This window comes from Pelobates fuscus, chromosome 5 (genome assembly GCF_036172605.1).
Source record: "Pelobates fuscus isolate aPelFus1 chromosome 5, aPelFus1.pri, whole genome shotgun sequence".
In the NCBI taxonomy this organism is placed as follows: Eukaryota; Metazoa; Chordata; class Amphibia; order Anura; family Pelobatidae; genus Pelobates; species Pelobates fuscus.
This window is the reverse complement of record NC_086321.1, coordinates 8,455,704-8,480,810: the sequence shown is the minus strand read 5'-3', so window position 1 is coordinate 8,480,810 and position 25,107 is coordinate 8,455,704.

Below are 25,107 nucleotides of genomic sequence, written 5' to 3'. Positions count from 1 at the left end.
GATATGCCAAACAAAGGAACAAGCTTATTATCTGCAGTGGTCCTGCTCGACCAACTTGAAATCTAGGTAGGTGGGTGTGTGAAAAGAAGTGTGGAAGTTACTAAATGAGTAGGTGACACATAAGGTGATAAGATGGAGGTGAAATACATACCAGGGATTTGGGAGAAGATACCCAAAGAGTAAACAGGAATAGGAGACTAGGACCAGATAGACTGACGCAAGTGAGACATAAGTGGGAAATATGAGGTCAGAGAGGCAAATATGAAGGAGAATAAAATGGAGCATATACATAGAGGAAGCTCCAAATGGGGAGATATGGAGAGGGAGACACAAGTGGAGAAAAGATGGGTGAGACACAATTGGGAAGAGATGTAAGTGTAGAAAGATGGAAAACAGAAGGTGGAAAGAAGCAATACAAGGGGAGATGTGAGAGAGATACAGGAATAAGGGGGAATATGGAGACCAGACAGGACCAAAGCATAAATATTAAAATTATGTACCAGTACCCCAGTGTGTCACAACTCATTAAATGCAAAGGAATGCATTTGAAATGAATAATATTACAGTCAAATCATCAGCATCTCTTATCATGCAATGATCCTCATTCCTGAATGGAACAGCACCAAATAGACTCAAATACCATCAGGGACAGCAAAACTCTGCATGGGTTAAAAACAGCCTCTTTATTTTTATTTGTATAACAAATTAACTGCAAAAAATGACATGATGCAAGCACAGCATTGCAATTCTAATGGTCAAACTGTTTGGCAACTGCCATGAGGTCTATCAATCGCCTGTTACCTCCTTCATTGAGAGACACAACATTATGCTCTGAGGTAGCCCAATGGTGCAGCTGACTGAGTGTTTAGCTTAGAAGAGCTAATGGAAGCTCCATCCAGGAGCTTGTTGCACTCAATGTGTAGATTTGGAATCTAGACCAGATTCCTTTTGGGTTGAGAACCCCGACCCTCCACTCCAAGTGCCCCTCTGGATGTGACCACAGGAAAACATCAATTTGAGGAGTCTCTGAAAGCAGTTTAAGCAATAAGTATTGCAGTTAGCATAATCTTGCATGTTAAAATTAGAGTAGGACTAACTGATATTGGGGTACTGTTACATAGTGGTGGGCTTAGTACAATATGGCCGTAAGATAAAACTGAAACCCCATATTTGTTGGCTACAATAGTTCATTTTAAGTAGCCTTATACAATTTAGGTCTGTATTTTCTGTGTGCTCTCTTCCCTTAATCTGTATTTTGTATATATTTTAGTTTTACAGTAGGACAACTTATGAGAAATGCATGTTCTGGATTTGTCCCTGTGACGGTATTCACCATCACCTGGACCTTCAGACAGACTATTTATGTAGGTTGCTGGGTTTTTCTTAATTTTTAGTCACCCTGTACCAATTATATGTGCAGAGTGTGTGTAATGTAATTGTTTATAATGTGTGTATACTGTCAAATGTTTTGCCTGCTCTCCTGTACTGCTGACGATTGCTACCATTGTAATTGTCTCATGTATTGTAATACCGCCCCTTTCATAATATTCTGCGCTGCAAAATTAGTTGGCGCTATATAAATACCAATAATAATAATAAATAGGTGGATTTGGCTATGGAGCCTGTGTAGTGCCCTCTGTTGGTAGCAACAGCAATATGCACTACCTGAATAGCAAGACTGGTTAATTTGCATATTGCTTATTCTGCAGGCAGGAGAGAGATTTTCTGTTAATTATTGTCTTCCCCACCCCTTTATAAATATGTAGTTGTGTCATAATAAGTTGCTGCATGTTGTCTGCTATGATTGGACTGTTTGTATTTTTATTGAGTTGTCACAGCAATCTTTATGTAATAATCATATGGGCTAGTCCCGAGAAAATATAGTTTTGTAAGTCAGTTCTTTTTGGAACTTGTGTACTGTGTGGATTTTTAGGGATCCTAGTGACAGAGTCTTTGGACTATTTTTTTCTGGTTGCAGGATCGTTCTAGCCCTGGGATAAATCAAGAGAGCTAGGCCTGAGAACCGCAATTGCCTTTGTAAAGGCAATAACTATAATCACTGCAAGCAGAGCTGTAGCAGAATATGCAGAGGGGATGATACCTGCTTGGAAGGAGAACTGCTGTTTGGTCGGGTTCTAAAGCCGCAGAAGGACCCCAGTCAAGCTGTGGTGACTGAGGCAGAGGCGGTCAACCTGCTTTGTTTTCTTGCACTTTAAAAGATGTTATGACTAGTGTCTCTTATGGTTTGTGGGAAGTGTAGTTCCTCTGTTATTGTATTATAGTAGAAAACTGAATATTGAGCTACAACTCCCAGAAACACTCTCAATGACCATAGTACTGTGTGCTTGTGAGATAAGCTTGGCATTGATTTAGAAAATTAAGTGAGCGTCATGATTGGCCCATTGACTTCCAAAATGGCCACGCCATAAAGCCAGAGGACTTGCAGCAAATGCAGGAAACTCCTAAGTATCTTATTTATTTTAGGATGTTTTAGCTCAGTCTCTTTTACTATAATAAGCTCTTTGAACAATCTTTCACACATGAAAAAGACAGATAAAACAGATCTACGTTTCTTTTTACTTAAACACATATTTATTTATATTTTTAATGTTTATGCAGAGCTCTCACAAGCTGTTAATAAAGCAGTAGCCTAACACAGGCTACAGTTGTTCAAGAGACCTTATAACCGTGTTAATGGAAACATTAGCTGGAAATGAGTCTCAAAGCTAATGTCTTTTTCTGCAATAACGTAGGACAAACAAGCTAATCTTTAGCATTGTTCAACCCTGTTCTTTATTATTCATTTTGCACACATTCTAGGATTATCAGAAAATGTCAACACTTCCAAGGCTCCTCGTTGTTCTCTCTTATTTATAGTTGCTTTTGTTTATTTGTTTGGAAGGATGGACCTCAGTTGAAGGTGACCATGGATATGATTTTTGTGTGGCCCTCGGGATTCCATCTATAGAACCTTGGGCAGTCACGGGAAGAGTCAAAGTGAATTATTGTAAATAAAAAGTGACAATTATCCTTGGATGAAGATATAACAATACGAACCATTCAATAATGTGAAGAATGCCAAAAAGAGAATTCTTGCTATGTTATTTGTGTTTAGTTAAAAAGAAAGAAAAGTGATTTGACCCAATTATTTAGTGTTTGTTATTCTCAGAAATGTCTTTGTTGGATTCTGATAGACACTAAACTGAGGTGTTGGGGGCATGGAGCATCCTCCGTGTGTGGGCGTTACAAAGAAAACGACGGCTGTTTGAAGGTTTTAAGTAGAAAACTTGAACAGGTGGCTTGTGACGGCACAATAGATCTGAGATCAATCTGTGCTTTGTGACTACAGTAAGATTTACATTGTGATTGTGTGTGTGTGTGTGTGTGATTGTGTGTGTGTGTGTGAGTCAGATCCTTGAATGTTCAGTTTGTAGGGTTACCCAATGTTATGGGGGTTCCATGTATGGGTGCTCCATATTTCATTATACTAAATGAATAAAGATCTTATTAAAATCTTGATTGAGGTCAAGAAATCAGAAACATGATGTGAAGGGGATCTTGCACTATTATTAATTAACAAACAACTAGTTAACTGCATAGGATAGGAAAACGCACCTATCAGTATACAGCAAAATATATACATACTATTTATATGTATGTGACGATGATCCCATTATTATTATTATTTAACTGACAGAACATGATCTATAATATTATAATATATATTTATATTTTCAATGCCATCCTAATCATTTTTTCTAATATTTTTCATGGACTATATCGGGATGAGTTAAATTGGCAAATGAACGAGTGTCTGAGTTCTTAAACTAAATTTAATTTCTGTAAAAATGATTTGGCAAATGTTTTTTCTCCGTGCACAAATGTATAACGTAATGCATGCTGTAGATTGTGCTTCCAGATTGCTAATCTTCTTCTCTGCTTATTAGGAGCCATGTCCAGGTTCCCTGAGCCTCTTATAAGACATACATAGAAGCCAAATAACACAAATATTGGAGAACAGTCTCTCAGAGCAGGTTAAGCAATGAATGTGATGTAAAGTTGGTACTATTGTTATTTAATTGAAAGAGAAGTAATTGCATGGTTTTGGGATCCTAGATTTAAAAAAGTAAAGCTAGAAATACTCTATACCATTCCAAGCAGAGTAAAAAAACAAAAAACACACAGGGACACATAGACATAGACACTGCCACACAGGCACACACATACATAGACACTTCCACACAGGCATGCATAGACACAGATGAACCATAACAGGCACACGTAGACACAGACACTCCCACACAGGCACACACATACATAGACACTCCCACACAGGCACACATAGACACAGACACTCCCACACAGGCACACACATACATAGACACTCCCACACAGGCACACATAGACACAGATAAACCCACACAGACACACATAGACACAGACACACCCACACAGGCACACATAGACATAGACACTCCAACATAGGCACATATAGACACAGACAAACCCACACAGGCACACATAGATAGAGACAAACCCGCACAGGCACACAAAGACACAGGCACACCCACACAGGCACACATAGGAATAGACACACAAACACAAGCACACATAGACCTAGACATAATAAAAAACAGAGATAAAAGATGGCGCTAGCAGTTAATTATAATGTATTAAAATATCATATATAAAACCAGTGCAGCACACATAAATAACCACCCAAGTGTATAGTCACTGTATAACACTTACATACAAGGATAAAAGGAAAGAGGGCGGTGGTTGCGCACACAGTGAATGATATCCTTAGTCTTAAGTGCAAATCCCTAGGTTCTGTAAATATAAAAAAACATCATAGGGCAATACATCTCAGACCAAATAAAGTGCGGCTTCCAGTCACGTGACACCTGGGGGGGGGGGGGGGGGGGGGCGTGGATAAGCAATTGCACATACGGCCATGTCATAAAAAAAGAGGATAGTAAATCCTATCACTCCAAGTTCGTATTATTAGTCCATTTCACATAAAAGTTGATAGCAAAAGAGAGTTATATCAGATAGAGGTATCCAATAATAGTATCATTTGAGGAAATGAGTTTCCGCACCACGTGACCGGAGTAAAGCGAAACCGGAAATGATAACACATATCTACATGGTAATGACGCGCGGCCATCTTGGGAAGGTCGCACGCATCCCTATAGACAATAACAGATGGCGGCCATCTTGGAGGAGGCATAATCACTACAATCCTTGCCGGAAACACTCCTTATATGGACTTAAGGACGGACTTCACAGCTGCTAATGTTTATCAGTAATTATATGTATTATGCATGGTATATAAGAATGTTGTTAGTCTGTCTTATGTTATGCACCTGAGGAAGACCTATTGGACTAGGTCGAAACGCGTTGTGCTTTATATATATATATATTTTATGTTCTAATTAAAGTATTTACCTTTTACTCACCTGGTGATCCTGGTTCCTGATTTTTATACAAAGAAGACCTCTGACGTTTTTCCAAGGGACCAATACTGCATTACCTGCACCAGATTGATAAAACTGCTTTAAAAGTTTAGAGCCAATTCAGAAAGGCTCTAAATATTGTGAGTTTTCCAAGTTTTTTTATACTTTATTTGGTCTGAGATGTATTGCCCTATGATGTTTTTTTATATTTACAGAACCTAGGGATTTGCACTTAAGACTAAGGATATCATTCACTGTGTGCGCAACCACCGCCCTCTTTCCTTTTATAGACCTAGACATATTAACACAAGCACCCATAGACAAGGACACACAAAAACAGACACACATAGACACAGAAAAACAAAGACACATCTAGACACTGACAAACAATAGACACACAGACACACACAAACACAGGCAAAAATACACAGACACACATAGACACATACACACAAGCACATGAAGGCACAAAAACAGACACACATGAACACATACGAAGCAAAAATAGAGTTGCAGAGACATTCATAAACACAGACACACATACAAATATAAACATATAGTCACAGAAAAACATAGACATACATGAAATAAACACACATGGGAGATGCACTGAGGACACACATTTGTGTTACTTTCTTCCATGCTACATCCCTACCATCTGATTTCCACCACCACCAAGAATTCTGTCTACCTCATTTATGTGATAAGTTGCTGGGGAGAGTAAAATGTGAATTTACAAATATGATCCACCCATTGACACAACAAGTACCACCACCTTGAAGATGTGTCCCCTATTTATGATAAAATCCATTTAAACAGTCGTTTGCTATACTAGGTGAAGCCACAATGTCATTATCACCGTAAACAATGAACAACCAGAAACTGTGAATGGTGGCTCTTAATTATGTTCACTACCTTCTCAACCTCACCTAGTTTCCACCATAGGGTATTACAGCATTCACTACATCCAACCACACATGCACAGACATAAACACACACACAGAAACACACACACTCAAATAATACACACTCTCCAACTCTTGATTAAAGAGTTTCTCTGGGGCTCTTACATTCCTATATAATGCCTTCGCTTACCCCATTAGACCTTGTGACAAACGCTCTTTACCCTGGACATTTGCCACAAACTCTTGGAGAAGTGTGGAAGCTGGCCTCCTGCCCACCGACTATGGGCCATATACAATGTGACAAACTCACTACTTATATTATTCTAAGGACAGTTCTCTCTTTGTTTGTGTTAAAAGTTTCCTCGAACACAAATATGTTTCCTCAGTTCGGGAGCTGTAATCTACCGAACGCCGACTACCCCTCTGGCTCATTGAACTTCAAAGAAACCATGAACTTAAGTGCTCTCTCTGTGTGGCCGCCATTTGTATAACCGAACAACACGTGCTGGAGAAAATGGCGGCAACACTTTTCTCATGGAACTATTTTGGGCAGACTCCATGTGTGCGGTCAATCAAAACTTTACCCCGGTGGTGATTTGGCTGTATTAGTGGGATCTGAGCGTTATTTGGACACTTTGGATGCTCAGATCCAGGCTATCCAGGTGTGACGAGAGCAATCTCACCACATTGCATTGGAGAAGCCTGGTTGCCCGACTGCTGCCTTTGGACTATGGCCCTGGGAGATTGGGCCCTTTAAAAACAGTATTCGGCCATACCAGAGTGTATGTCACTCATTCTGGCCCTTTAAATACAGTGGGGTCATTCGGTACTTGCCCTGTGTGAGCGGGGATACCCCAGATAGCTATGCCATGGAGCCCATTCATATAATAAAAGACTATGGGAAAGACTTTAGCTCCATGGCAATTGAACTGCATGTGTGTGTGGTCTGAGCACCATTCGATAATGTGCGCTCAGGCCTAAGCTATCTGGGGATATGTTGCATGTATATGTTTTATGTAGTAATTGTGGCATTGTGTAGTTTTATGTCTTTTTGCAACCATGTGCTCAATGGAGTCTGCCTCTATCCCTGGATATAATTGGATTATTTTCCCATTGTCTCCAGGACAGAGGGCTCTGTGGAACCGGTTTTGAGCCAGATAGCCATGTGCCAGCCAGGGCCCAAAAGATACTTTACAAACTTTTGAACCCCTGGTCTGATTCATGCCATTTTTGCAATATGTTGTTCCCCTGAATGGATTGATTGGGAATATGTTATTTGTATGTGAATGTGATGTATGGTTTTAGAGTTATGAAAGTTGGGTAGAAAGTATTTTTTAACTGTATGTGTAATTGAGTTTCCTCTCAGGATAAGGGTGTCAGGGTACCTGCGGTCTCTACCTCCGAAAGAGGTAGAGACTTAGCTGTTCCTCCATCCAGACGGCCTGATGGCTCCCTTTCCCACGGTCTATCCGGTCATGCAAGGCCGGCCGCGAGGGAGTGACTGCCTTTTACAGCATCTAGGCAGGAAGTTGTCATCAGGACACTCCTCCGGAACGACCTGTCACTCAATTGCTGCAGGACCAATCAGGACGCCTCGGAGGCGTGGTTACTGCTCTGAACAGGGTATTTAACAGAGCTTCTTTCATTAGCTCATTGCCCTGTCGTGGTTCTAGCTTGTTCTAGTCACTCAGTGCTTGTGTATTCTATTATCCCTTTTGGTTTTGACCCGGCTTGTTTACCTTACTCTGCTTATCTCTGTTACCCTTGATTCGGCTTGTCTCTCGCTTACCTGTCTTCTGTTACCCTCGACCTCGGCTTGTCTTTGACCATTCTATACTGTACTACTTACGTTAGTCCGGCCATTCTAAGGTCCGGTATACGTATCTGGCTACTGTTTGTACTCTGCGTGTTGGATCCCTGTCCCGATCCTGACAAAGGGGAGGGAATATGTGGGATGTAACTGATATGTGATTGGTTGTTTTATACCTCCCTGTGGGCGGTCCTGTATTTGAAAAGACTGTAATAAAAAACAGGCTGGGTGTGCCAGCACCTCAGACCACTGCTTGACCCTCAACACGAAGCCTTGTATCGTTCTTGGGGGGATTCACTGTATGCTGTTGGAGACTGATTGCCAGGAGTGTAAGCTGATGTATGCTTTTCCTGTTCGTCTGCTAGCAGCTATTCGTGAGGTTCCGGTTCGGGAGTTGGAGTGCTATTTTGTATCCGTTTCGGGAGTTTGGTGTTCTGCAGTAGCTGTGCCTGTCTCTCAGAAAGGGGCATATCGCCTAAACGGATTTTAACCCCTTGTCTGCTGAAACGGTCCGTAACACCAGGGGTATATAATTTGTGGGGGTCCCTATTAATATTATATATATTATGGGTTGTTTTATGTTTTATATCTTGTACCTCTAATGCCTGGGAGATAATTAGTTTAAGTAAAGTACACTAAATTATCTCCCAGACACAGAGACTCCTGAGCGTGTATTGGGAGTGGTAATGTTAGAGATCCCATGCTAGGGGTCTGTGTATATATGCAGGCCACTAGGCCAAAATATATCAATCTTCTTGTACCCTTCATAAAGTATTGACTGATGTTTGGTGTAACAGACCGTTTTAGCAGACAAGGGGTTAAAATCTGTTTAGGCGATAATCCCCTTTTTGAGAGACAGGCACAGCTACTGCAGAACACCAAACTCCCAAACTGGATACAAGATAACACTCTGAACTGGAACAGCTGAACAAGAAAAGCATACAATCCGCTTACACTCCTGGCAGTCAGCTTACAATCCAATTCCCCCCAAGAAAGAGACGACACTTCATTTTGAGGGTTAAACAGGAATGGAGGACTGGCTCATCCAGCCTGGCTTTTATTTCCAACTCACACATACAGGCCACACCCAGGGGGAGGCATAAAAGAACCAATGACATAGATGTTACCTCCCACACATCCCCTCCCCTTAGTGTGACACATAATCTCATTATGCATACAGTTTAAAATATACTTTTACACAACTTTCCTAACTCTAAAATCATACATCACATTCACATAAAAATACATATCCACAATCAATCCATTCAGGGGAACAACATATTAAAAAATGGCATGGATCAGACCAGGGGTTCAAAAGTTAGTAAAGTATCTTTTAAAACCCCTAGCTTCCCAGCTCAGACTGTTTTTTACAGAGCCTTCTCTGTGCTGGAGAAGTAATCTAATTATCTCCAGCACAGAGACAGACTCCATTAACCACATGGTTACAGAAAGACATAAAACACTTTAAAATACAGAAAGTTACTTTTTAACCATAACACACAGACATTTCACATATCCCCAGATAGCTGGGATCTGAGCGCACAAAACTACCGAATAGCGCGCAGATCCTATTCACACAGTACAATTGCCATGGAGCTAAAGTCTTTCCCATAGTCTTTCATTATATGAATAGGCTCCATGGTATAGCTATCTGGGGTATCACATTCCCATAAAGTCTGGTCCATAGTCCAAAGGCAGCAGGCGGGCAACCAGGCTTCTCCAGTTCACAGTGGCGAAGTTGGTTTCGCCACAATTCTCCCCTTTACCAATTAGACTAACAGGGTACCTGACCTCCTGCCGGTCAGTGCCCTGGTTAGTCCAGCAACCCACCCACAAAACAGAAACAGCAGAGCAGCCCACCCACAATAAACAGTTACTACACCTGGGTGAGGGAGAATTTTGTCCAGGTTCAGGTGCCTCACCACGGCTGTGTGGGGGACTGGTAGGCTGCCTTGGTGGGTTGCTGAGGGGGCAGAGACCAGCGGTACTCTGTCCTGTTGCCAGCACTACCACGGGAGTAGTCTGGTTGGAGCCCGATTGCTGGATACCGACTGTCTCCCCTTTGGATATATCGCTCTGTGGCTGGGGGACAGGACCGACCGTCCCTACCCCTGGTGCTGTAAGTGCAGAGACTATGGTCCCATCTGCACAGATGTGGGGCTTAACATCTCCCCTTGGTGGGTTAGGCTGCCGCTGGAGAGAGGGTGTAACAAGCTCCTCTCTCTGGACGGTAAACTGCCGCTGGGGAGAGGGGTTAGCAGGCTCCTCTCCCTACCACTCTCTCTGCTGGTGGAAAGGGAGACCAGCTGTCTCCCCTTTCATTCTCTTGTCCTGCTGCTGGGGTGCGAGACTGACTGTCTCTGCTCCCTGGGTTACACACTGCCGCTGGGGAGGACGGACGACACCATCAGCTCCCTGGGGTACACACTGCTGCTGGGGAGGAAGGACAATACCTTCTGCTCCCTGGGACACACACTGCCGCTGGGGAGGGAGGACGCTGCTCTCCGCTCCCTTCAGTTCACACTGCCTTCTTGGCATATCACTTTGCTGCTGGGGGGCAGGAACAACTACCTCTGCCCCCTGTAACTCAGCCTGCCGCTGGGGAGGATGGACGACACCATCAGCTCCCTGGGGTACACACTGCCGCTGGGGAGGAAGGACTGCACCTTCTGCTCCCTGGGACACATACTGCCGCTGGGGAGGATGGACGACACCATCAGCCCCCGGGAGTACACACTGCCGCTGGGGAGGGAGGACGCTGCTCTCCGCTCCCTTCACTTCACACTGCCTTCTTGGCATATCACTTTGCTGCTGGGGGGCAGGAACAACTACCTCTGCCCCCTGTAACTCAGCCTGCCGCTGGGGAGGATGGACGACACCATCAGCTCCCTGGGGTACACACTGCCACTGGGGAGGAAGGACTGTACCTTCTGCTCCCTGGGACACACACTGCCGCTGGGGAGGAAGGACGGTACCTTCTGCTCCCTGGGGTACACACTGCCACTGGGGAGGAAGGACGCCACCTTCTGCTCCCTGGGTTACACACTGCCGCTGGGGAGGACGGACGACACCATCAGCTCCCTGGGGTACACACTGCCACTGGGGAGGAAGGACGATACCTTCTGCTCCCTGGGACACACACTGCCGCTGGGGAGGACGGACGACACCATCAGCTCCCTGGGGTACACACTGCCGCTGGGGAGGAAGGGCTGCGCCTTCAGCTCCCTGGGACTTACTCTGCCGCTGGGGAGGAAGGACGACACCTTCAGCTCTCTGGGATTCCTTTTTGGCCAAATCTACTAGGGATTGCAGGTACTCTCCTACTAGTTTCCTGGCGAGCTGCACGGCTCTCTACGGGGGGTTGGGTCCATAGCCAGACAGCACCTCATTGACCTCTCTGTCAAACTCCTCCTGAGTGTAGTCATATGCCATGTTTGCTCTGCTGAAGTTGATTCTTTTGTAGATAGGGTCGCTGTACGGGTACTAGCGTTGCCCTCAATTTGTAATCCACGGAAATGGTGTTTCCTGTAGCTGTCCTTCTGGCTGTAGGAACGATCCCACCGCTGCCACCAATTGTAACAGACCGTTTTAGCAGACAAGGGGTTAAAATCTGTTTAGGCGATAATCCCCTTTTTGAGAAACAGGCACAGCTACTGCAGAACACCAAACTCCCGAACTGGATACAAGATAACACTCCGAACTGGAACAGCTGAACAAGAAAAGCATACAATCCGCTTACACTCCTGGCAGTCAGCTTACAATCCAATTCCCCCCAAGAAAGAGACGACACTTCATTTTGAGGGTTAAACAGGAACGGAGGACTGGCTCATCCAGCCTGGCTTTTATTTCCAACTCACACATACAGGCCACACCCAGGGGGAGGCATAAAAGAACCAATGACATAGATGTTACCTCCCACACATCCCCTCCCCTTAGTGTGACACATAATCCCATTATGCATACAGTTTAAAATATACTTTTACACAACTTTCCTAACTCTAAAACCATACATCACATTCACATAAAAATACATATCCACAATCAATCCATTCAGGGGAACAACATATTAAAAAATGGCATGGATCAGACCAGGGGTTCAAAAGTTAGTAAAGTATCTTTTAAAACCCCTAGCTTCCCAGCTCAGACTGTTTTTTACAGAGCCTTCTCTGTGCTGGAGAAGTAATCTAATTATCTCCAGCACAGAGACAGACTCCATTAACCACATGGTTACAGAAAGACATAAAACACTTTAAAATACAGAAAGTTACTTTTTAACCATAACACACAGACATTTCACATATCCCCAGATAGCTGGGATCTGAGCGCACAAAACTACCGAATAGCGCGCAGATCATATTCACACAGTACAATTGCCATGGAGCTAAAGTTTTTCCCATAGTCTTTCATTATATGAATAGGCTCCATGGTATAGCTATCTGGGGTATCACATTCCCATAAAGTCTGGTCCATAGTCCAAAGGCAGCAGGCGGGCAACCAGGCTTCTCCAGTTCACAGTGGCGAAGTTGGTTTCGCCACATTTGGGTATACCAGAGCTATAATCACTGCTTCACTCTGGGACTTGGGAGAATTACAACTGATATACTCAGTCGGAGTATAGGGGATCCGTTGCAGACCTTCATTTGCCTTACAGCCCTGATGACGTCTTAATTATCCTGCCTGTGACTTTACACCCCATCTTACCTCCTCACTGTCCTCTCGAACCCTGTTCTGCCACATGTAATATAATGTAAACATTTCTAGCAATAACCTTTTCCTATATACACTTTTCCCATACATGATATACATCTTACCCATGTTACCCCATTATCCTAAGACAGTATGCTGGTTTGAGCAGGGCCCTTAGAATCACCTGTTCCTGCAAGTCCAAATTGTCTTGTTGAACTTGTTGGCATGTTATTATTATTATTATTATTATTATTATTATTATTATTAATATTAATATATTGTAGTTTTACTTTTTGTATAATTATACTCTTTCTTCCTCTAGACTGTGAACTCGTTAAAACGAGGCAGCTACCACCTTTTGTTCCTACATGTAAAACTTGTTCTCATAATTCTTTGAATGTATAGAAATTCTGGAAAGATCTTTGTTGCCTGCTCTTACCTATTAAGCTAATTTTCTGATTTATTTCCAAGAAACAGTATATTATCTGTATTACATTAAATTACAACCAATTGTTGCTGCTTTATTTCTTTGCGGTTTGTACATTGATGTCTATAATACCTTCACGGTTAGGATCACAATTTATTTTTAAGAAGCGTTATGTGCCATGTGAGCTCTCTTGGGTACGACTGTCTATCCAGCATGTAGCTTTGTCCATTCAGCCTCTTGACAACCCTTTGTAGAGCACTACACACCGCAGGAATAGCATGTGATTACCGTTGTGAAGCTTAAGGAGCTGGGCTAGAAGATTTCGCTGTTGCTGTGATGTTTTCAATGCTGATATTATCTCCCGAGGTTTGCCCAAGCTTCAGATATCCACAAAGGATGCTCACATTCAAAGAATAAGCTGACAAGTCAGTAAATATGCAGCTCACGAGGTCTCCTACCTGTCTGGCTGTAAATCACCATAGGAAACCACGCTTCATTTCTGCCATGTTTATTTTACTGTGTCACGTACAAGAAATACATGCTGACAACTTGTAGAAGTCTTTTGGGCAACGAAGTGCATGAAGTCAAGAATGACAAAATAATTATTCCTAGGAGACCATCAGATCGTTAATTATTGGGACTCTTTTACAGCCAAGGAATCATAACAAGTCTTCCTTTAAGCAGATCAGTATATGATAAAATAGAAGGGTTCTTTTGGGTTGCATATAGTAAGTAATGTTTATTTGGCCAATATAGCACTGCACTAAATATTTCAATATTGGCGTCCAGGTCAAAGTGAGATGAGACAACTTTAGAGAGAGTCAAGACAGATTAACATCCAGTACAGGTGTTCTATGGCATAATGAATAGCCTTAACTGTAAAAACCCAATGAAACAATGACTACACTCTGGAATACAGTATTACAGGCTAACACCATACAGCTGCCGTGACAGCTACAGACATTTTGTGGTTCTCTCAAGATGGACGTTATGAATAAAATTAAGTCTGTCACCTGCTGGTCGGATGTGATCCATGTCTGTGGGGCTTGCTCCCCTTCCCACGTTTTAATTGCTAGAAACAGTGTTGTGCATCCCTTCCCCCATTTTATTCCTTGCAACTATAATGACCACATGGTGTATGATATGGCTGGCTAGAGGGAAAGTAGGGAGTGATGGAGTAGGTCTGAGTGATTGGAGAGTAGGTCGGTGTGGTGAGGGAGTGAAGTAGTAGGTTGGAGTGATCATGGAGTGAGGTAGTAGACACGAGTGATCAGGGAGTGAGGTGGTAGATAAGAGTTATCAAGATGTGAGGTGGTAGATACGAGTGATCAAGATGTGAGGTGGTAGATACGAGTGATCAAGATGTGAGGTAGTAGGTCGGAGTGATCAGGGAGTGAGATGATAGATACGAGTGATCAAGATGTGAGGTAGTAGGTGGGAGTGATCAGGGAGTGAGGTGATAGATACGAGTGATCAAGATGTGAGGTAGTAGGTGGGAGTGATCAGGGAGTGAGGTGACAGGTACAAGTGATTAAGATGTGAGGTAGTAGGTGGGAGTGATCAGGGAGTGAGGTGATAGATACGAGTGATTAAGATGTGAGGTAGTAGGTGGGAGTGATCAGGGAGTGAGGTGATAGATACGAGTGAACAGGATGTGAGGTAGTATGTCGGAGTGATCATGGAATGAGGTAGTAGGTGGGAGTGATCAGGATGTGAGGTGGTGGATACAAGTGATCATGGAGTGAGGTGGTAGATACGAGTGATCAGGATGTGAGGTAGTAGGTGGGAGTGATCAGGGAGTGAGGTGATAGATACAAGTGATCATGGAATGAGGTAGTAGGTGGGAGTGATCAGGATGTGAGGTAGTAGGAGGGAGTGATCAGGGAGTTAGGTGGTAGATACGAGTGATCATGGATGATCAGGATGTGAGGTAGTAGGTCGGAGTCATCAGGGAGGGAGGTGGTAGGTCTGAGTGATCAGGGAGTTATGTGGTAGGTAGGAATGGTCAGTAAGTAATGACGCAAATTGGATCACACTTCCCTTTTTACCCGCCATCCATGGTTGTGTACAGGCTGTTGAGGAGGAGGTTTGGGGCCAAGAGTATTGATCTTTGGGTGAGGTGTGGGATGCTATGTTTTGGTAGATCCTGAGCTGTCAACACATTGTGGGAGATGTATGTCAGATGGCAATATACATCTTGACCACCCTTGGGGGAGGAACAAAAACTATTTATTTCACCAGGCCCTCTCTGCCTTAGTCCTGCCACTGGCCCTAAGGAACAGAAATTCCCCCAAACCCCATCAATAGAGTCACTTTAGATCCCAGGGCAGCCATGCTGCCCTTGTAGAGAGAAAGGGTCACCAGACCAATGCCTGTCAGATAACCAGATGCCGGCTCTACTGGGTGTTGAATAGAAGGGATTCACCACACAAGGTCAGATTTAGAGGACAACTTCACCAGAAATGATAGGGACTTTATATTCAAATTATTCAAGTTGCATCGTTATATATAATATATCTTTATAAAATATGAACTCTTTCTTTTAATTGATTGTCATTTTTTGAAGCTGTTCAGCCAAACTCTGATGTCTAATAAAGTGATACATAATATAAATCCCAGCTTTGAAAATTGTAATATTTCCTGCATCCAAAAACTGTCTGAATACCTGTTTTTCAAACAGATGGCACAAAAAAAAAAAAAAAAAAGAGGAGAAGAGAAGAGAAGAAACAGACAGGCTATGAGCAAATTGAATCTCCCTACTTGAATTTAGTGCCAAAAATCCACTTTACTAAACATGAATATATGTACAAAACACAGTACAGCACTTATTTCAGTGAAATTAAGCTGTTTGTCTTGGACTAGAAACTGAAGATCAGCATTTCCCAAAGAGACCCTTAAAGGGAATTTATTTATGAGGCGTTCGAAAGAAGATTAACAAAGATTTATTGTACTTACGAGGAGATCATCACTAATTTTACATGTATTTGATTGTATTGTTTATGCACACACCATACTCTATGGTGTAAACAAAGAGAGGTCAATAATTCTTTGAAGGTTTCCATATGTTTTTCTATCACTCGGTTCCTTCAAACACTGGATTAAACCTACTGATGAAATCAGACACAATTCCAAACGGAGATCTGGTGCAGTAAATCCACTTCTTTGTAGAACCCAGAGCTGCCGGGATCACCTGCTCGACAGGAGTGTTATCCGATTAATTCTGTGTAAGCAGGCAGATTCTGTTGGCCTGGGATGCATTCTCATTGCTATTATGACCATTGTGTTGCGAGAGCTCTGATTGGTAAATTTATCCATTTTATACACTCAGTAATTTGTGGTAACAGTAGCGGATCAATTCTATTTCTATAGTCCATGGGTCGTCAACCTGGTCAATACCGCCCACTAGTGGGCATTTCAGGATTCCAGGTGGACGGTAGGAATTTCCTCATTTTGAAAGATTGGGTAGCTGGGAGGGCGGGTGCGAGCCGGCGGTACCGCTGCGACCGGGTACCGCCATCACTATTTGCGGCCCCGGCCCGCGCGGCAAACTGGCAGGGCTGCTGTCCAAGGGGTCCATCGGGTGTCCCATGCTGTCAGGGCCACCCGATGGATGCGGACTGCAAGGGGGCCCGGTCAGCGCTGGGCGCTTTAACAGCGCGACTGAGCCCCCTGTGATTACATCACACGCTGGGAGGAAGTGACTGCACGTCACTCCTCCCAGCTAACACACAGACCGCGCAGGAGGAAGCAGACGGAGTCATAGTGGGAACTCTGACTCCCATCCACCTGAGCCACCACTGGACCCCAGGGAAAGTCACCCTCCTGCACCTAAAAGGTAGGAAACAGGAGGGTGACTAAAATATTTTGTGTGTTTGTTTGTGTGTATGTGTCTTTGAATGTATATCTTGTGTGTGTGTGTGTGTCTTTGTATGTATGTCTTGTGTGTGTCTGTCTGTATGTATGTGTCTGTATGTGTGTATGTGTCTTTGTATGTATGTGTGTCTTATCTATGTGTCTTTGTATGTACGTGTGTGTCTTTGTATGTATGTCTTGTGTGTGTGTGTGTGTCTGTATGTATGTTTGTATGTATGTGTGTCTTGTCTTTGTATGTATGTGTTGTGTGTGAATGTGTCTTTGTATGTATGTGTGTCTTTGTATGTATGTATGTCTTATGTGTGTGTCTGTATGTGTGCATGTTTGTGTGTGTGTGTGTGTGTGTATATGTGTGCCTGTTTGTTTGTATGTATGTTTCGTGTATGTGTGTATGTGTGTCTTGTGTGTGTGTCTCTATCTATGTGTGCCTGGCTGTTATAGTGGGCTATAGTTAGTAATAGTAAGTGGGCTACCTAGCTCAGCCTTCCTACTGGGCATTGCTGTAAGGAACGTTAAAACATAAAAAAAGGGGAAAAAAGGTGGGGAGGGGAATTGAGGAGGGAGAGGAGGGGAGCTGACGCACAGTTGAGAAATCATATTATGCCCAAACCGAGAAACCATCTGAATATCACCGAAAGAGGAGACCTTCGTTTGTTCCTTATGAAAATCGAACCAGATATCAAATATTTAGTCTCACAGCATCAACCTCAAGGATCTCATTAATCACTAGTAAAGGTAATTTCAATTTACTTTATTGTTTTCTCATTAAACTTTATAAAGTTAAAAACCTTATAAACCTGCATTAAGTAGAAATAAAAAGATAAATGTACGTACATTTATTTAGTTATTTTTTAAACACCCTTCTTTCTAAAAAATATTCTGCGAAAACTGGTTGGCGGTAAGGAAATTTCCATCAAGAAAGATCCATTAGTGGGCGGTAGGTAGAAAAAGGTTGACTACCACTGCTATAGTCATATGATCCCAGAGGATTTCTTACCATAGTGTCAGAAGAAATATATTCTGTAAAAAGGTTTGAGTTGTTTGTGCTTAAAACTATGAAACTAAGAAATATATCACATTATTATTATCACTAGTATAAAGCGCCAACATATTCTGCAATGATGGGTGATTGGGGAAGGACAGACAAATATTAGGGTAAAGAGGGCCCAGCCTGTGAGCCCAGGTCTAGCCATTAAAGATCTTTTATACAGAGTATTATGTCAGATAGCCAATAAGCTTACGATCTAGAGGTTAAAATGGGGAGCTGAGACAAGAGGTGGCCGGGGGAGATTGGTGGTGATGGCAGAGAGAATTAATGGTATAATTGCAGTAATCGGTAACATGTGAAGGGAATGAGGAGGTAACTGAGTCTGCAGTTTGGAAACTTTGCTATAAAGTAGTGGATGTCCAGGGTGCAGGTGGGTGGGTCGTTCTCGAGCCCCCTAAAGTTGCATGGAGAGGTGGAAACAAACTGCTGCTGTTTCAATTAAATTGTAACATGTCAAGTCAGATTATATAATTGCACAGATGACATCACCACCTGCGCAGTGCAGGACGCTAAAACAGGACCCACCAATTGTATGTACGTTTATACATAAATACATTTACAAGCTTAATTCACTGTAAAAAAACATAAGAATAATATTTACCAATCTTTATTGAAACTAGTAAATTGTAAAAAAAAATAACAGGACGTAAAGGAGACTTAAAGGATTGCCCTGAGCAAAGCTATATGTTGTGCAAATATGTATAGAGGAGAAACGAATGATAATTAATGATTATTGGTATTATTAGTTTTAATTGCCTGTGCCGTGTGTGTAGTTTTCTTCAGTATAATTGACAGTTTGACCTGGAGCATTTAAAATGGAAGCCTTCCGTTGTAAAAACGAGTACATTAATTAACGTCGTGTTGTGACGGGAATGATGGGTCACACTGTGTGATTGGGAGAGAGGTTTGTGGAATGTGAAAGTCTGGAGATGCACACCCCGTCCCGATTTAGCCTTGTCATCACACAGCGGCACACGCTAGCTGTAATTTGATGCAATATCACTATCTTTCTAGTGCATTATGCAAGCTCTTTATTTAAATGTGACTTTTGTCATTCTCAAGGTCACAGATGGTACGGCAAGCCTGTTGTATTTTAATAATAAAAAAGTCAGATATCAACTCATTAAATGAGAAGTAGACAAGTTAATTTGAATTTCACACTCTACGCCTGGATTCAAATTAGGTGAGGATATGAGATAAGACATTTTCAGTTTACATTTCTATAATATATATTAAAACGTGAATCTCTGCAGATTTCTGTAAATGAGCTGCATGTTCAATGATCATTGCGTTCTGCAGACACAGTGGGGAAAGACATGACAATATGGCGGCATCTGCTTATCCTTCCCTGAGTCGGACGTGTCACCTTTACAGTATGTGATGGTCATCATTCAGATACTTACAGACAATTCCACAGCAACCTTTACTTCCAATAGAAATATTTCAACTGCAGTCAGAGAATGGGGACCAGAGCTGTCACAGGTATACGGCGTCAGCGGGTTAGACAGTAGTTACAAGTGGTGTTATCCAACAGAAAGCATTGCGGTTTAGAGGTCTACTGGAGATAACACAGCCACCTTATTCAGAATGTGTAACTTATCTGGCCAATTCCATTACATGTGTTTACATCCTGGAGATGTCTATTGTATAACACAGTTTGGCGCTGGCTTCCTGAGCATGCTGGGACATCAAGCACTTATTCTGTAGTACTTTGAAACTACAAATGATCACTATTCACACCAACACGAGCAAGTGTGGACTTACTGCAAGTAGGAAAATCAGCACTTTCACCATTACCTCTATGGCAGCACCATGGTTACTGGCAACAAAATATTGCTATATATTTTAAAGATCAGTCAAAACACTGAGAGCAAAGGGGGCGGGGCCTGACCGCAGAGCAGAGTGGACGCATGATAGAGCTGCTCCAGCTTCTGCTGGCAAATATTCCTGATTAAAAGCCTGGAACTGACCATAAACCCACAAAATGGGCCACCAACGAGGAGCTGGGGACCAGGGCTACACGCTGGCACCAAGCAAGCGGCACAAACTGCAAGAAACCTGGCGAAGTGGACCAAGGCCCAGCAGCATGGCGGGCGCGGGGGAGACGGACGCTCCCCCGTCGTCCCTAACGGCAAACAGCTCGAACAAGGGTCCTCGTTCCCCCCCCTTTGGACTGGTGGGGGCCATCCCGGTCCCAGGAGGGTACCCTCGGGCGAGGTGGCAGCATTCCGAACCGAGCCGAACCGACCCCAAAATGGCGGCTAAAGGCGCAAGGACATTCACCGCGATGCAAGAGGCAAACAGCCTGAAGAGACGCCCTATTTGAGGCCTTCTGGCACAAGTTAAAAGAATGACAGACTGCAGCAAAAACCCAGATCGAGCACTTACGGATGGAGCAGCCTGACCACACCTGAGCCAGCAGCATGACAAGCCAAAAACCGCAACACAGAAAATGGCGCCAGAGGCAGTGCGACACATCATCGACACACAAACCCACAAGGCGCCCATGACTGAAAGCGGCCCCAAGCAAGCTGAAGCCAGCCTCACCTAAGCCCAAAACAAGGCCAGGCACCAATGCCAGGAAGAGCACACATCCATACCCGCGCAGGACCAGACCTACGCACACGAACAGATCAAGCTACTATACAGCAGGACCCTATGTACACAAACCGGGTAGCCTAGCAACAGGACTCTCCGGACCGAGACTGGCTACGGCTGAGTTCCCGTGCGGCTCACAGGTCTGGACACTAACCCCGGAAGGCATAGGCTAATTGGGGGGGACATTGACGGACACTCTGGGTCATAAGGCTTTCGATCTGCCGCCCATCACGTTTAATTCTAAGATAAATATGGGTTTCCAGCTCTGCTACCTTTTAACGAGAGAATGCAGTACCGGTGTTATATGATGTTATAAAATGTCCATGTTAATCGTCTTGCAGCACTAATGTAATACCAATCTAAATATTATATAATATGCCTCACCAATTGTTTAAACAAGGCAGATTTCAGCATACCTCCCAACATGTCTAATAGTGTAACCCAGATACCTGATCCAATTAGCAGCCCCTGTACTTAGACTGAGCAGGTCCAAACAGACTAGCTCGATAGCACTAACTGTGTATTCCAAAACCTCTAAAAATGTATGTATGCAACACAGAGCAGGATGTTTTATCTTGCTTACTGGATTAAACCTTTAATGTGCCCAACAGCAGATATAGCCTATCCTCAGATAATCAGCATGTCCTACAATACTGTATTTCAACGCTGTCCCTCTACTATACCTTAAGCTTGTGTCACAAACTATTTACTGTTATTTATCATCAGCTCCTTGTCTATGAACCAACTTGTTAAATTTTGAAATGTAAGCCTACCCTCCATATTCCCTCTATGCATGTTAGACTCCGCTTGTATTTCATATCACCCAAAAATTGTGCAGTACACTCGAATGCCTTAAACTTGTTATGCTATGTTCAGCTCTTTGTCATGCTACCACTGTTGGGGCATTGCGAGAATAATTGTTATAATTATGCACAAAAAATAAAGAATAAAAAAAAAAAAAAACACTGAGAGCAAAACGTTGGCCATTGGTTATTATGGAAGCGCAGCACATACAAAGACTCCCAGCACTGACGTTCTATCCAGATCAGGAGCTATCATTGCTGGTGGGTGATACTGAACATTCTGGGACACAATAAGCATTCCCAGTGGCATTTTTGTGAATTGAGGATTTTGATTAGTTTTTGCTTGATTTTGTCATCTTACACTTTCTACATGCAGTGAATTAATATGTATAATTTATCAATTACCTCTACAGCCGCATCTCTAACTAGTTTTGAGAGTCTAATTTATTTCCAGTGTGGTTAATTATACAGCCCAGATTAATGTGTCTATTATTAGAACCTGGGAATATGTAAATGGCCATCTATCAAGGTCTGTGTGGTTTTTATTTATTTTTCGGGGTTTGGGGTGGCATGTTGAGTGATCTGCTGATAAAGTCTAAGGTCATACAAGCTCTGTTCCCAGCCCATCACTGTGTCCCCAGCCCATCACTGTGTCCCCAGCCCATCGCTGTGTCCCCAGCCCATCGCTCTGTCCTTAGCCCATCACTGTGTCCCCAGCCCATCACTGTGTCCCCAGCCCATCACTGTGTCCCCAGTCCATCGCTGTGTCCCCAGCCCATCGCTCTGTCCCCACCCCATCGCTGTGTCCCCAGCCCATTGCTCTGTCCTTAGCCCAACGCTGTGTCCACAGCCCATCACCTTGTCCGCAGGCTATCGCTGTGTCCCCAGCCCATCACTGTGTCCCCAGCCCATCGCTCTGTCCTTAGCCCATCGCTGTGTCCCCAGCCCATCGCTCTTTCCCTAGCCCATCGCTCTGTCCCCTGCCCATCAATGGGGGCCCCATCCCATCACTGTGTCTCCAGCATTCGCTCTGTCCCTATCCCATCGCTCTGTCCTCAGCCATCGCACTGCCCCAGCCATCGCTCTGTCCACAGCCCATCACCTTGTCCCCAGCCCATCACTGTGTCCCCAGCCCATCGCTCTTTCCCCAGCCCATCACTCTGTCCCTAGCCTATCGCTCTGTCCCTAGCCCATCGCTGTGTCCCCAGCCCATCACTCTGTCCCCAGCCCATTGCTCTGTCCCCTGCCCATCAATGGGGGCCCCAGCCCATCACTGTGTCCCCAGCATTCACTCTGTCGCTATCCCATCACTCTGTCCCTAGCCTATCACTCTGTCCCTAGCCCATCGCTGTGTCCCCAGCCCATTACTCTGTCCCCAGCCCATCGCTCTGTCCCCTGCCCATCAATGGGGGCCCCAGCCCATCACTGTGTCCCCAGCATTCGCTCTGTCACTATCCCATCGCTCTGTCTCCAGCCATCACTCTGTCCCCAGCCACCACTCTGTCCCCAGCCCATCACCTTGTCCCCAGCCCATCGCTCTGTCCCTAGCAAATATGTATAGAGGAGAAACGAAAGATAATTCATGATTATTGCTAGTATTAGTTTTAATTGCCTGTACAGTGTGTGTACTTTTCTTCAGTATAATTGACAGTTTGACCTGGAGCATTTAAAATGTAAGCCTTTTGTTGTCCCTATCCCATCGATCTGTCACCAGCCATCGCTCTGTCACCAGCCATTGCTCTGTCCCCAGCCATTGCTCTGTCCCCAGCCCATCGCTCTGTCCATAGCCCAACGATGTGTCCCTAGCCCATCACTCTGTCCCTAGCCCATCGCTGTGTCCTAGCCCATCGCTGTGTCCTAGCCCATCGCTCTGTCCCTAGCCCATCGCTGTGTCCTAGCCCATCGCTCTGTCCCTAGCCCATTGCTGCGTCCCTAGCCCATCGCTCTGTCCCTAGCCCATCGCTGTGTCCTAGCCCATCGCTCTGTCCCTAGCCCATCGCTGTGTCCCTAGCCCATCGCTGTGTCCCCAGCCCATCGCTGTGTCCCCAACCCGTGGCTGTTGAATTCAGGTGCCATTCTTCTCCATCTGTAGAAGCTGCCTCGATTCATTTTACCGTAGACTTAGCACTCTTTAGGCATTATAAATAATGCATTTAATCATTTATTCATACTCTTACAAAATATTTTAGCTGAGAAGATAAATTGCTTAGTGCTTTTTCAGGTTTGCCCTGTGATGATGAAAAAGAACACAATTTGGAATTACATACAGGTTTAACCTTTAGGGGACCCAGGGATGTAGTAAAATGTGATTTCATGCCATGATTGAGGCCAATCTCTCTCTGCTTACATCTACAGCACGCGTGTTTATCACGGGGAACATGATCAGAATCAGAAGATATTCGAATGGTTACAACTTCAGAAAATGGTCACAGAAAATAGTAACCTTTCCAACTGTCGGGGGTTATATACAGTCTATGTGGCTAGCTGAGAATGATGGGAAATATAGTCCATAACAAAATACAAGGCTACCTAATAGTCCCATTTTTACATCCGAGGATGTGGAACATTTGCTCTTTTAACATTTGCTACACAATCTGTGCGCCCTCATCGATGTCACCATTAGTCGGACTGTGTCTTCCAGTGGAGGTGACTCCTTATCCATGATCCATGATTTCCATTATTTTTCCAGGTCTTCAACTGATGCTCATTGTAAACGCCTGGGGAAAAGCAATAAATTCACTGTAAGCACCATAACAACTTGGCAAAGTTGGAAAGATTATAGTGCAGATTATAGTTCAGATTATAGTGCAGATTATAGAGCAGAGAGCTCCTCGAGCGCTGTCTCCCTGCTCGCAGTACAGTATAACTGCAGAGATCTATTAAATCAAAAGCTGCACTCAGTGATGGATTTTCAGCAAGGCAAACAAGGCACTTGCCTTGGGCGGCACTTGCCTTGGGCGGCACTTGCCTTGTGCGGCACTTGGCTTGGGCGGCACTAGCCTTGGGTGGCACTTGCATTGGGCGGCACTAGCCTTGGGCGGCACTTGCATTGGGCGGCACTTGCCTTGGGCGCCACTTGCCTTGGGCGGCACTAGCCTGGGGTGGCACTTGCCTTGGGCGGCACTAGCCTTGGGCGGCACTAGCCTTGGGCGGCACTTGCCTTGGGCGGCACTTGCCTTGGGCTATTACAGTTAAAGCAGACTTCTCTGCTCTGTGTTTATGAGTTTCATTTCAAATCCCTTTTGAGTTTGTTTTTTATACTTTGCCTTACAATATTATTCTGTATATATATATATTTCTTTTTTCCTGTTTATGTCTCCCCATTTGGAGTTGCAGCTTCAATACCTTGATCTTTTAGTGTAAATTGCTATTTTACTCTTGGGCTTATATGCACTGATTCACATAGAGTGCTTAGTGCATTTTGATGCATTTTGCACACGCATAGTTAATTTGTGCACATATTTAGTCACTTTATTGTAGTGAAGCTGTATATTGTACTAC